This window comes from Rhipicephalus microplus, chromosome 1 (genome assembly GCF_043290135.1).
Source record: "Rhipicephalus microplus isolate Deutch F79 chromosome 1, USDA_Rmic, whole genome shotgun sequence".
Classification (NCBI taxonomy): Eukaryota; Metazoa; Arthropoda; class Arachnida; order Ixodida; family Ixodidae; genus Rhipicephalus; species Rhipicephalus microplus.
In genome coordinates, this window is record NC_134700.1 from 4,410,001 (window position 1) to 4,422,493 (window position 12,493).

Sequence of the window (12,493 nt, forward strand, 5' to 3'; positions counted from 1 at the left end):
ATGTCATTTAGCGAGATACAGCGTTCTGTACTGCAATAAGTTGGTGAAAAACTGTGAGGTTATGCAAATATCGTAATTGTGAACGAAACAGTGTAATAGAGCGTTTTTAGATACAAGTGCGAATGTTAGGTTAGGTTAAGATATGAACCGTCGTAAAACCGCATTAAACAATGTCACTTAGTGTTTTTCACCATTACAAGTCGGGAACTGCGATATCTAATGTGAAAGCGCTTGCAACCGTCGTTAGGTTAGGTTAGGTTAGGTTAGGTTAGGTTAGGTTTGGTTAGGTTAGGTTAGGTTAGGTTAGGTTAGATTAGGTTAGGTTGAGTTGGGTTAGGTTAGGTTAGGTTAGGTGAGGTTGGGTTAGGTTAGGTTAGGTTACGTTAGGTTAGGTTACGTTAGGTTAGGTTAGGTTAGGTTACGTTAGGTTAGGTTAGGTTAGGTAAGGATAATTAGGTTAGGTTAGGTAAGGTTAGGTTAGGTTGGGTTGGGTTGGGTTAGGTTGGGTTAGGTTAGGTTAGGTTAGGTTAGGTTAGGTTACGTTAGGTTATGTTAGGTTAGGTTAGGTTACGTTAGGTTAGGTTAGGTCAGGTAAGGTTAGGTTACGTTAGAATAGGTTAGGTTAGGTTAGGTTACGTTAGGTTAGGTTAGGTTTGGTTAGGTTAGGTTAGGTTAGCTTAGGTTAGGTTAGGTTGGGTTGGGTTGGGTTAGGTTGGGTTAGGTTAGGTTAGGTTAGGTTAGGTTGGGTTAGGTTAGTTTAGGTTAGGTTAGGTTAGGTTAGGTTGGGTTGGGTTGGGTTAGGTTAGGTTAGGTTAGGTAAGGTTAGGTTAGGTTAGGTTAGGTTACGTTAGGTTAAGGTATGAACCGTCGTAAAACCGCATTAAACAATGTCACTTAGTGAGATGCAGTGTTTTTCACCTTTACAAGTTGGGAACTGCGATATCTAATGTGAAAGCGCTTGAAACCGTCGTAATGTTGTAGAAAGCAATGTAAAGTAGCGAGTAAAACGTTTTCTAACGATAGAAGTGCGAAGGTTATGTTAGGTTATGTTAGTTTAAGCTAGGTAGCGTCGTGAAACCACCAAAAACGACGTCATCTAACGAGATAGTGTTGTTTTATTGCGATTATGAAACTGCGATAGGTAAAATGTTGTGAAAGCAAACAAAACGGCATGAACAAGCCAGGTACTGCGTGTTGTACCGTTACAAGTGCGAAACTGCTATGTTGTGATATTCTCGTTAAAGCGCATGCAAGCATCGTGAAACCTTAAAGAACAATGTCATTTAGCGAGATACAGCGTTTTGTACTGCAATAAGTTGGTGAAAAACTGTGAGGTTATGCAAATATTGTAATGGTGAACGAAACAGTGTAATAGAGCGTTTTTAGATACAAGTGCGAATGTTAGGTTAGGTTAAGATATGAACCGTCGTAAAACCGCATTAAACAATGTCACTTAGTGAGATGCAGTGTTTTTCACAATTACAAGTCCGGAACTGCGATATCTAATGTGAAAGCGCTTGCAACCGTCGTTAGGTTAGGTTAGGTTAGGTTAGGTTAGATTAGGTTAGGTTGGGTTAGGTTAGGTTAGGTTACGTTACGTTAGGTTAGGTTAGGTTACGTTAGGTTAGGTTAGGTTACGTTAGGTTATGTTAGGTTAGGTTAGGTTAGGTTAGGTTAGGTTAGGTAAGGTTAGGTTGGGTTGGGTTAGGTTAGGTTGAATAGCTTAGGTTAGGTTAGGTTGGGTTGGGTTAGGTTAGCTTAGGTTAGGTTAGGTTGGGTTGGGTTGGGTTGGGTTAGGTTGGGTTAGGTTAGGTTAGGTTAGGTTAGGTTGGGTTAGGCTAGTTGAGGTTAGTTTAGGTTAGGTTAGGTTAGGTTATGTTGGGTTGGGTTGGGTTAGGTTAGGTTAGGTTAGGTTGGGTTGGGTTGGGTTGGGTTGGGTTGGGTTGGGTTCGGTTAGGTTAGGTTGAGTTGGGTTGGGTTGGGTTGGGTTAGGTTAGGTTAGGTTAGGTAAGGTTAGGGTAGGTTAGGTTAGGTTAGGTTACGTTAGGTTAAGGTATGAACCGTCGTAAAACCGCATTAAACAATGTCACTTTGTGAGATGCCGTGTTTTTCACCATTACAAGTCGGGAACTGCGATATCTATTGTGAAAGCGCAAGAAACTGTCGTAATGTTGTAGAGAGCATTGTAAAGTAGCGAGTAAAACGTTTTATAACGATGGAAGTGCGACGGTTAAATTAGGTTGAGTTGTTAGTTTAAGCTAGGTAGCGTCGTGAAACCACCAAAAACGACGTCATCTAACGAGATAGTGCTGTTTTATTGCGAGTACGAAACGGCGATAGGTGAAATGTTGTGAAAGCTCACAAAACGGCATGAACAAGCCAAATACTGCGTGTTGTACCGTTACAAGTGCGAAACTGCTATGTTGTGATATTCTCGTTAAAGCGCATGCAAGCATCGTGAAACCTTAAAGAATGATGTCATTTAGCGAAAGACAGCGTTCTGTACTGCAATAAGTTGGTGAAAAACTGTGAGGTTATGCAAATATCGTAATTGTGAATGAAACAGTGTATAGAGCGTTTTTAGATACAAGTGCGAACGTTAGGTTAGGTTAAGATATGAACCGTCGTAAAACCGCAATAAACAATGTCACTAAGTGAGATGCAGTGTTTTTCACCATTACAAGTCGGGAACTGCGATATCTAATGTGAAAGCGCTTGCAACCGTCGTTAGGTTAGGTTAGGTTAGGTTAGGTTAGGTTAGGTTAGGTTTGGTTAGGTTAGGTTAGGTTAGGTTAGATTAGGTTAGGTTGGGTTGAGTTGGGTTAGGTTAGGTTAGGTTAGGTTAGGTTGGGTTAGGTTAGGTTAGGTTACGTTAGGTTAGGTTAGGTTACGTTAGGTTAGGTTAGGTTAGGTTAAGTTACGTTAGGTTAGGTTAGGTTAGGTAAGGATAATTTGGTTAGGTTAGGTAAGGTTGGGTTAGGTTAGGTTAGGTTGGGTTGGGTGTTGTTGGGTTGGGTTGGGTTGGGTTAGGTTGGGTTAGGTTAGGTTAGGTTACGTTAGGTTAGGTTAGGTTAGGTTAGGTTACGTTAGGTTATGTTAGGTTAGGTTAGGTTACGTTAGGTTAGGTTAGGTTAGGTTAGGTTTGGTTAGGTTAGGTTAGGTGGGGTTAGGTTAGGTTAGGTTAGGTTACGTTAGGTTAAGGTATGAACCGTCGTAAAACCGCATTAAACAATGTCACTTAGTGAGATGCAGTGTTTTTCACCTTTACAAGTTAGGAACTGCGATATCTAATGTGAAAGCGCTTGAAACCGTCGTAATGTTGTAGAAAGCAATGTAATGTAGCGAGTAAAATGTTTTCTAACGATAGAAGTGCGAAGGTTATGTTAGGTTGAGTTATGTTTAAGCTAGGTAGCGTCGTGAAACCACCAAAAACGACGTCATCTAACGAGATAGTGTTGTTTTATTGCGAGTACGAAACTGCGATAGGTGAAATGTTGTGAAAGCACACAAAACGGCATGCACAAGCCAAATACTGCGTGTTGTACCGTTACAAGTGCGAAACTGCTATGTTGTGATTTTCTCGTTAAAGCGCATGCAAGCGTCGTGAAACCTTAAAGATTGATGTCATTTAGCGAGAGACAGCGTTCTGTACTGTAATAAGTTGGTGAAAAACTGTGAGGTCATGCAAATATCGTAATTGTGAACGAAACAGTGTAATAGAGCGTTTTGAGATACAAGCGCGAATGTTAGGTTAGGTTAAGTTATGAACCGTCGTAAAACCGCATTAAACAATGTCACTTTGTGAGATGCCGTGTTTTTCACCATTACAAGTCGGGAACTGCGATATCTAATGTGAAAGCGCATGAAACCGTCGTCATGTTGTAGAGAGCATTGTAAAGTAGCGAGTAAAACGTTTTCTAACGATAGAAGTGCGAAGGTTATGTTAGGTTGAATTATATTAGTTTAAGCTAGGTAGCGTCGTGAAACCACCAAAAAGGACGACATCTAACGAGATATAACTGTTTTATTTCTTGTACGAAACTGCAATAGGTGAAATGTTGCGAAAGCACACAAAACAGCATGAACAAGCCAAATACTGCGTGTTGTACCGTTACAAGTGCGAAACTGCTATTTTGTGATATTCTCGTTAAAGCGCATGCAAGCATCGTGAAACCTTAAAGAATAATGTCATCTAGCGAGAGACAGCGTTCTGTACTGTAATAAGTTGGTGAAAAACTGTGAGGTCATGCAAATATCATAATTGTGAACGAAATAGGGTAATAGAGCGTTTTGAGATACAAGTGCGAATGTTAGGTTAGGTTAAGATATGAACCGTCGTAAAACCGCAATAAACAATCTCACTTAGTGAGATGCAGTGTTTTTCACCTTTACAAGTCAGAAACTGCGATATCTAATCTGAAAGCGCATGAAACCGTCGTAATGTTGTAGAGAGCATTGTAAAGTAGCGAGTAAATCGTTTTCTAACGATAGAAGTGCGAAGGTTATGTTAGGTTGAGTTTAAGCTAGCTAGCGTCGTGAAACCACCAAAAACGACGTCATCTAAAGAGATAGTGTTGTTTTATTGCGACTACGAAACTGCGATAGGTGAAATATTGTGAAAGGATACAAACGACATGAACTAGCCAGGTACAGCGTGTTGTACCGTTACAAGTGCGAAACTGCTATGTTGTGATATTCTCGTTAAAGCGCATGCAAGCATCGTGAAACCTTAAAGAATGATGTCATTTAGCGATATACAGCGTTCTGTACTGTAATAAGTTGGAGAAAAACTGTGAGGTCATGCAAAAATATTAAATGTGAACGAAACAGTGTAATAGAGCGTTTTTAGATACAAGTGCCAACGTTAGGTTAGGTTAAGATATGAACCGTCGTAAAACCGCATGAAACAATGTCACTAAGTGAGATGCAGTGTTTTTCACCATTACAAGTCGGGAACTGCGATATCTATTGTGAAAGCGCATGAAACTGTCGTAATGTTGTAGAGAGCATTGTAAAGTAGCGAGTAAAACGTTTTCTAACGATAGAAGGGCAAAGGTTATATTAGGTTGAGTTATGTTAGTTTAAGCTAGGTAGCGTCGTGAAACCACCAAAAACGACGTCATCTAACGAGATAGTGTTGTTTTATTGCGTGTACGAAACTGCAATAGGTGAATTGTTGTGAAAGCACACAAAACGGCATGAACAAGCCAGATACTGCGTGTTGTACCGTTACAAGTGCGAAACAGCTATAATGTGATATTCTCGTTAAAGCGCATGCAAGCATCGTGAAACCTTAAAGAACGATGTCATTAAGCGAGATACAGCGTTCTGTACTGCAATAAGTTGGTCAAAAACTGTGAGGTTATGCAAATATCGTATTGTGAACGAAACAGTGTAATAGAGCGTTTTTAGATACAAGTGCGAATGTTAGGTTAGGTTAAGATTTGAACCGTCGTAAAACCGCATTAAACAATGTCACTTAGTGAGATGCAGTGTTTTTCACTATTACAAGTCGGGAACTGCGATATCCAATGTGAAAGCGCTTGCAACCGTCGTTAGGTTAGGTTAGGTTAGGTTAGGTTAGGTTTGGTTACGTTAGGTTAGGTTAGGTTAGGTTAGATGAGGTTAGGTTGGGTTGAGTTGGGTTAGGTTAGGTTAGGTTAGGTTAGGTTGGGTTAGGTTAGGTTAGGTTAGCTTACGTTAGGTTAGGTTAGGTTAGGTAAGGTTAATTTGGTTAGGTTAGGTAAGGTTAGGTTGGGTTGGGTGTTGTTGGGTTGGGTTGGGTTGGGTTAGGTTGGGTTAGGTTAGGTTAGGTTACGTTAGGTTAGGTCAGGTTAGGTTAGGTTACGGTAGGTTAAGGTATGAACCGTCGTAAAACCGCATTAAACAATGTCACTTAGTGAGATGCAGTGTTTTTCAACTTTACAAGTCGGGAACTGCGATATCTAATGTGAAAGCGCTTGAAACCGTCATAATGTTGTAGAAAGCAATGTAAAGTAGCGAGTAAAACGTTTTCTAACGATAGAAGTGCGAAGGTTATATTAGGTTGAGTTATGTTAGTTTAAGCTAGGTAGCGTCGTGAGACCACCAAAAAGGACGTCATCTAACGAGATAGTGTTGTTTTATTGCATGTACGAAACTGCAATAGGTGAAATGTTGTGAAAGTACACAAAACGGCATGAACAAGCCAGATACTGCGTGTTGTACGGTTACAAGTGCGAAAGTGCTATGTTGTGATATTCTCGTTAAAGCGCATGCAAGCATCGTGAAACCTTAAAGAACGATGTCATTTAGCGAGATACAGCGTTCTGTACTGCAATAAGTTGGTGAAAAACTGTGAGGTTATGCAAATATCGTAATTAGTGAACGAAACAGTGTAATAGAGCGTTTTTAGATACAAGTGCGAATGTTAGGTTAGGTTAAGATATGAACCGTCGTAAAACCGCATTAAACAATGTCACTTAGTGAGATGCAGTGTTTTTCACCATTACAAGTCGGGAACTGCGATATCTAATGTGAAAGCGCTTGCAACCGTCGTTAGGTTAGGTTAGGTTAGGTTAGGTAAGGTTTGGTTAGGTTAGGTTAGGTTAGGTTAGATTAGGTTAGTTTGGGTTGAGTTGGGTTAGGTTAGGTTAGGTTAGGTTAGGTTACGTTAGGTTAGGTTAGGTTACGTTAGGTTAGGTTAGGTTAGGTTACGTTAGGTTAGGTTAGGTTAGGTAACGATAATTTGGTTAGGTTAGGTAAGGTTAGGTTAGGTTAGGTTACGTTAGGTTAGGTTAGGTTAGGTAACGATAATTTGGTTAGGTTAGGTAAGGTTAGGTTAGGTTAGGTTAGGTTGGGTTGCGTGTTGTTGGGTTGGGTTGGGTTGGGTTAGGTTGGGTTAGGTTAGGTTAGGTTACGTTAGGTTAGGTTAGGTTAGGTTAGGTTAGGTTAGGTTATGTTAGGTTAGGTTAGGTTACGTTACGTTAGGTTAGGTTAGGTCAGATAAGGTTAGGTTACGTTAGAATAGGTTAGGTTAGGTTAGGTTATGTTAGGTTAGGTTAGGTTAGGTTAGGTTAGGTTTGGTTAGGTTAGGTTAGGTTAGCTTAGGTTAGGTTAGGTTGGGTTGGGTTGGGTTAGGTTGGGTTAGGTTAGGTTAGGCTAGGTTACGTTAGGTTGGGTTAGGTTAGTTTAGGTTAGGTTAGGTTAGGTTGGGTTGTGTTGGGTTAGGTTAGGTTAGGTTAGGTTAGGTTAGGTAAGGTTAGGTAAGGTTAGGTTAGGTTACGTTAGGTTAAGGTATGAACCGCCGTAAAACCGCATTAAACAATGTCACTTAGTGAGATGCAGTGTTTTTCACCTTTACAAGTTGGGAACTGCGATATCTAATGTGAAAGCGCTTGAAACCGTCGTAATGTTGTAGAAAGCAATGTAAAGTAGCGAGTAAAACGTTTCCTAACGATAGAAGTGCGAAGATTATGTTAGGTTGAGTTATGTTAATTTAAGCAAGGTAGCGTCGTGAAACCACCAAAAACGACGTCATCTAACGAGATAGTGTTGTTTTATTGCGAGTACGAAACTGCGATAGGTGAAATGTTGTGAAAGCACACAAAACGGCATGCACAAGCCAAATACTGCGTGTTGTACCGTTACAAGTGCGAAACTGCTATGTTGTGATATTCTCGTTAAAGCGCATGCAAGCATCGTGAAACCTTAAAGAACAATGTCATTTAGCGAGATACAGCGTTCTGTACTGCAATAAGTTGGTGAAAAACTGTGAGGTTATGCAAATATCGTAATTGTGAACAAAACAGTGTAATAGAGCGTGTTTAGATACAAGTGCGAATGTTAGGTTAGGTTAAGATATGAACCGTCGTAAAACCGCATTAAACAATGTCACTTAGTGTTTTTCACCATTACAAGTCGGGAACTGCGATATCTAATGTGAAAGCGCTTGCAACCGTCGTTAGGTTAGGTTAGGTTAGGTTAGGTTAGGTTAAGTTAGATTAGGTTAGGTTGGGTTGAGTTGGGTTAGGTTAGGTTAGCTTAGGTTGGGTTAGGTTAGGTTAGGTTAGGTTAGGTTAGGTTAGGTTAGGCTACGTTAGGTTAGGTTAGGTTAGGTAAGGATAATTTGGTTAGGTTAGGTAAGGTTAGGTTAGGTTAGGTTAGGTTGGGTTGGGTGTTGTTGGGTTGAGTTGGGTTGGGTTAGGTTGGGTGAGGTTAGGTTAGGTTAAGTTAGGTTAGGTTAGGTTAGGTTACGTTAGGTTATGTTAGGTTAGGTTAGGTTACGTTAGGTTAGGTTAGGTCAGGTAAGGTTAGGTTACGTTAGAATAGGTTGGGTTAGGTTACTTTAGGTTAGGTTAGGTTAGGTTGGGTTGGGTTGGGTTAGGTTAGGTCAGGTTAGGTTAGGTAAGGTTAGGTTAGGTTAGGTTAGGTTTGGTTAGGTTACGTAAGGTTAAGGTATGAACCGTCGTAAAACCGCATTAAACAATGTCACTTAGTGAGATGCAGTGTTTTTCACCTTTACAAGTTGGGAACTGCGATATCTAATGTGAAAGCGCTTGAAACCGTCGTAATGTTGTAGAAAGCAATGGAAAGTAGCGAGTAAAACGTTTTCTAACGATAGAAGTGCGCAGATTATGTTAGGTTGAGTTATGTTAGTTTAAGCTAGGTAGCGTCGTGAAACCACCAAAAACGACGTCATCTAACGAGATAGTGTTGTTTTATTGCGAGTACGAAACTGCGATAGGTGAAATGTTGTGAAAGCACACAAAACGGCATGCACAAGCAAAATACTGCGTGTTGTACCGTTACAAGTGCGAAACTGCTATGTTGTGATATTCTCGTTAAAGCGCATGCAAGCATCGTGAAACCTTAAAGAATGATGTCATTTAGCGATATACAGCGTTCTGTACTGTAATAAGTTGGAGAAAAACTGTGAGGTCATGCAAAAATATTAAATGTGAACGAAACAGTGTAATAGAGCGTTTTTAGATACAAGTGCGAACGTTAGGTTAGGTTAAGATATGAACCGTCGTTAAACCGCATGAAACAATGTCACTAAGTGAGATGCAGTGTTTTTCACCATTACAAGTCGGGAACTGTGATATCTATTGTGAAAGCGCATGAAGCTGTCGTAATGTTGTAGAGAGCATTGTAAAGTAGCGAGTAAAACGTTTTCTAACGATAGAAGGGCGAAGGTTATATTAGGTTGAGTTATGTTAGTTTAAGCTAGGTAGCGTCGTGAAACCACCAAAAACGACGTCATCTAACGAGATAGTGTTGTTTTATTGCGTGCACGAAACTGCAATAGGTGAATTGTTGTGAAAGCACACAAAGTGGCATGAACAAGCCAGATACTGCGTGTTGTACCGTTACAAGTGCGAAACTGCTATAATGTGATATTCTCGTTAAAGCGCATGCAAGCATCGTGAAACCTTAAAAAACGATGTCTTTTAGCGAGATACAGCGTTCTGTACTGCAATAAGTTGGTGAAAAACTGTGAGGTTATGCAAATATCGTAATTGTGAACGAAACAGTGTAATAGAGCGTTTTTAGATACAAGTGCGAATGTTAGATGAGGTTAAGATATGAACCGTTGTAAAACCGCATTAAACAATGTCACTTAGTGAGATGCAGTGTTTTTCACCATTACAAGTCGGGAACTGCGATATCCAATGTGAAAGCGCTTGCAACCGTCGTTAGGTTAGGTTAGGTTAGGTTAGGTTAGGTTTGGTTAGGTTAAGTTAGGTTAGGTTAGGTTAGGTTAGATTAGGTTAGGTTGGGTTGAGTTGGGTTAGGTTAGGTTAGGTTAGGTTGGGTTAGGTTAGGTTAGGTTAGGTTACGTTAGGTTAGGTTACGTTATGTTATGTTAGGTTAGGTTAGGTTAGGGTACGTTAGGTTAGGTTAGGTTAGGTAAGGATAATTTGGTTAGGTTAGGTAAGGTTAGGTTAGCTAAGGTTAGGTTGGGCTGGGTGTTGTTGGGTTGGGTTGGGTTAGGTTGGGTTAGGTTAGGTTAGGTTACGTTAGGTTAGGTTAGGTTAGGTTACGTTAGGTTATGTTAGGTTAGGTTAGGTTACGTTAGGTTAGGTTAGGTAAGGTTAGGTTAGGTTAGGTTTGGTTAGGTTAGGTTAGGTTAGCTTAGGTTAGGTTAGGTTGGGTTGGGATGGGTTAGGTTGGGTTAGGTTAGTTTAGGTTAGTTTAGATTAGGTTAGGTTAGGTTAGGTTGGGTTGGGTTGTGTTAGGTTAGGTTAGGTTAGGTTAGGTTAGGTTGGGTTGGGTTGGGTTAGGGTAGGTTAGGTTAGGTTGAGTTGGGTTGCGTTGGGTTGGGTTAGGTTAGGTTAGGTTAGGTAAGGTTAGGTTAGGTTAGGTTAGGTTACGTTAGGTTAAGGTATGAACCGTCGTTAAATCGCATTAAACAATGTCACTTAGTGAGATGCAGTGTTTTTTCATCTTTACAAGTTTGGAACTGCGATATCTAATGTGAAAGCGCTTGAAACCGTCGTAATGTGTTAGAAAGCAATGTAAAGTAGCGAGTAAAACGTTTTCTAACGATAGAAGTGCGAAGGTTATGTTAGGTTGAGTTATGTTAGTTTAAGCTAGGTAGCGTCGTGAAACCACCAAAAACGACGTCATCTAACGAGATAGTGTTGTTTTATTGCGAGTACAAAACTGCGATAGGTGAAATGTTGTGAAAGCTCACAAAACGGCATGAACAAGCCAAATACTGCGTGTTGTACTGTTACAAGTGCGAAACTGCTATGTTGTGATATTCTCGTTAAAGCGCATGCAAGCAGCGTGAAACCTTAAAGAATGATGTCATTTAGCGAGAGGCAGCGTTCTGTACTGTAATAAGTTGGTGAAAAACTGTGAGGTCATGCAAATATCGTAATTGTGAACGAAACAGTGTAATAGAGCGTTTTGAGATACAAGTGCGAATGTTAGGTTAGGTTAAGATATGAACCGTCATAAAACCGCATTAAACACTGTCACTTTGTGAGATGCAGTGTTTTTCACCATTACAAGTCGGCAACTGCGATATCTAATGTGAAAGCGCATGAAACCGTCGTAATGTTGTTGAGAGCATTGTAAAGTTGCGAGTAAAACGTTTTCTAACGATAGAAGTGGAAAGGTTATATTAGGTTGAGTTATGTTAGTTTAAGCTAGGTAGCGTCGTGAGACCACAAAAAGGACGTCATCTAACGAGATAGTGTTGTTTTATTGCGTGTACGAAACTGCAATTGGTGAATTGTTGTGAAAGCACACAAAGCGGCATGAACAAGCCAGATACTGCGTGTTGTACCGTTACAAGTGCGAAACTGCTATAATGTGATATTCTCGTTAAAGCGCATGCAAGCATCGTGAAACCTTAAAAAACGATGTCTTTTAGCGAGATACAGCGTTCTGTACTGCAATAAGTTGGTGAAAAACTGTGAGGTTATGCAAATATCGTAATTGTGAACGAAACAGTGTAATAGAGCGTTTTTAGATACAAGTGCGAATGTTAGATGAGGTTAAGATATGAACCGTCGTAAAACCGCACTAAACAATGTCACTTAGTGAGATGCAGTGTTTTTCACCATTACAAGTCGGGAACTGCGATATCCAATGTGAACGCGCTTGCAACCGTCGTTAGGTTAGGTTAGGTTAGGTTAGGTTAGGTTAGGTTTGGTTAGGTTAAGTTAGGTTAGGTTAGGTTAGGTTAGGTTACGTTAGGTTAGGTTACGTTATGTTAGGTTAGGTTAGGTTACGTTAGGTTAGGTTAGGTTAGGTAAGGATAATTTGGTTAGGTTAGGTAAGGTTAGGTTAGGTAAGGTTAGGTTGGGTTGGGTGTTGTTGGGTTGGGTTGGGTTGGGTTAGGTTGGGTTAGGTTAGGTTAGGTTACGTTAGGTTAGGTTAGGTTAGGTTACGTTAGGTTATGTTAGGTTAGGTTACGTTAGGTTAGGTTAGGTTAGGTTAGGTTAGGTAAGGTTAGGTTAGGTTAGGTTAGCTTAGGTTACGTTAGGTTGGGTTGGGTTGGGTTAGGTTGGGTTAGGTTGGGTTAGGTTAGTTTAGGTTAGTTTAGATTAGGTTAGGTTAGGTTAGGTTGGGTTGGGTTGGGTTAGGTTAGGTTTGGTTAGGTTAGGTTGGGTTGGGTTGGGTTGGGTTAGGTTAGGTTAGGTTAGGTTGAGTTGGGTTGCGTTGGGTTGGGTTAGGTTAGGTTAGGTTAGGTAAGGTTAGGTTAGGTTAGGTTAGGTTACGTTAGGTTCAGGTATGAACCGTCGTAAAACCGCATTAAACAATGTCACTTAGTGAGATGCAGTGTTTTTTCATCTTTACAAGTTTGGAACTGCGATATCTAATGTGAAAGCGCTTGAAACCGTCGTAATGTGTTAGAAAGCAATGTAAAGTAGCGAGTAAAACGTTTTCTAACGATAGAAGTGCGAAGGTTATGTTAGGTTGAGTTATGTTAGTTTAAGCTAGGTAGCGTCGAGAAACCACCAAAAACGACGTCATCTAACGAGATAGTGTTGTTTTA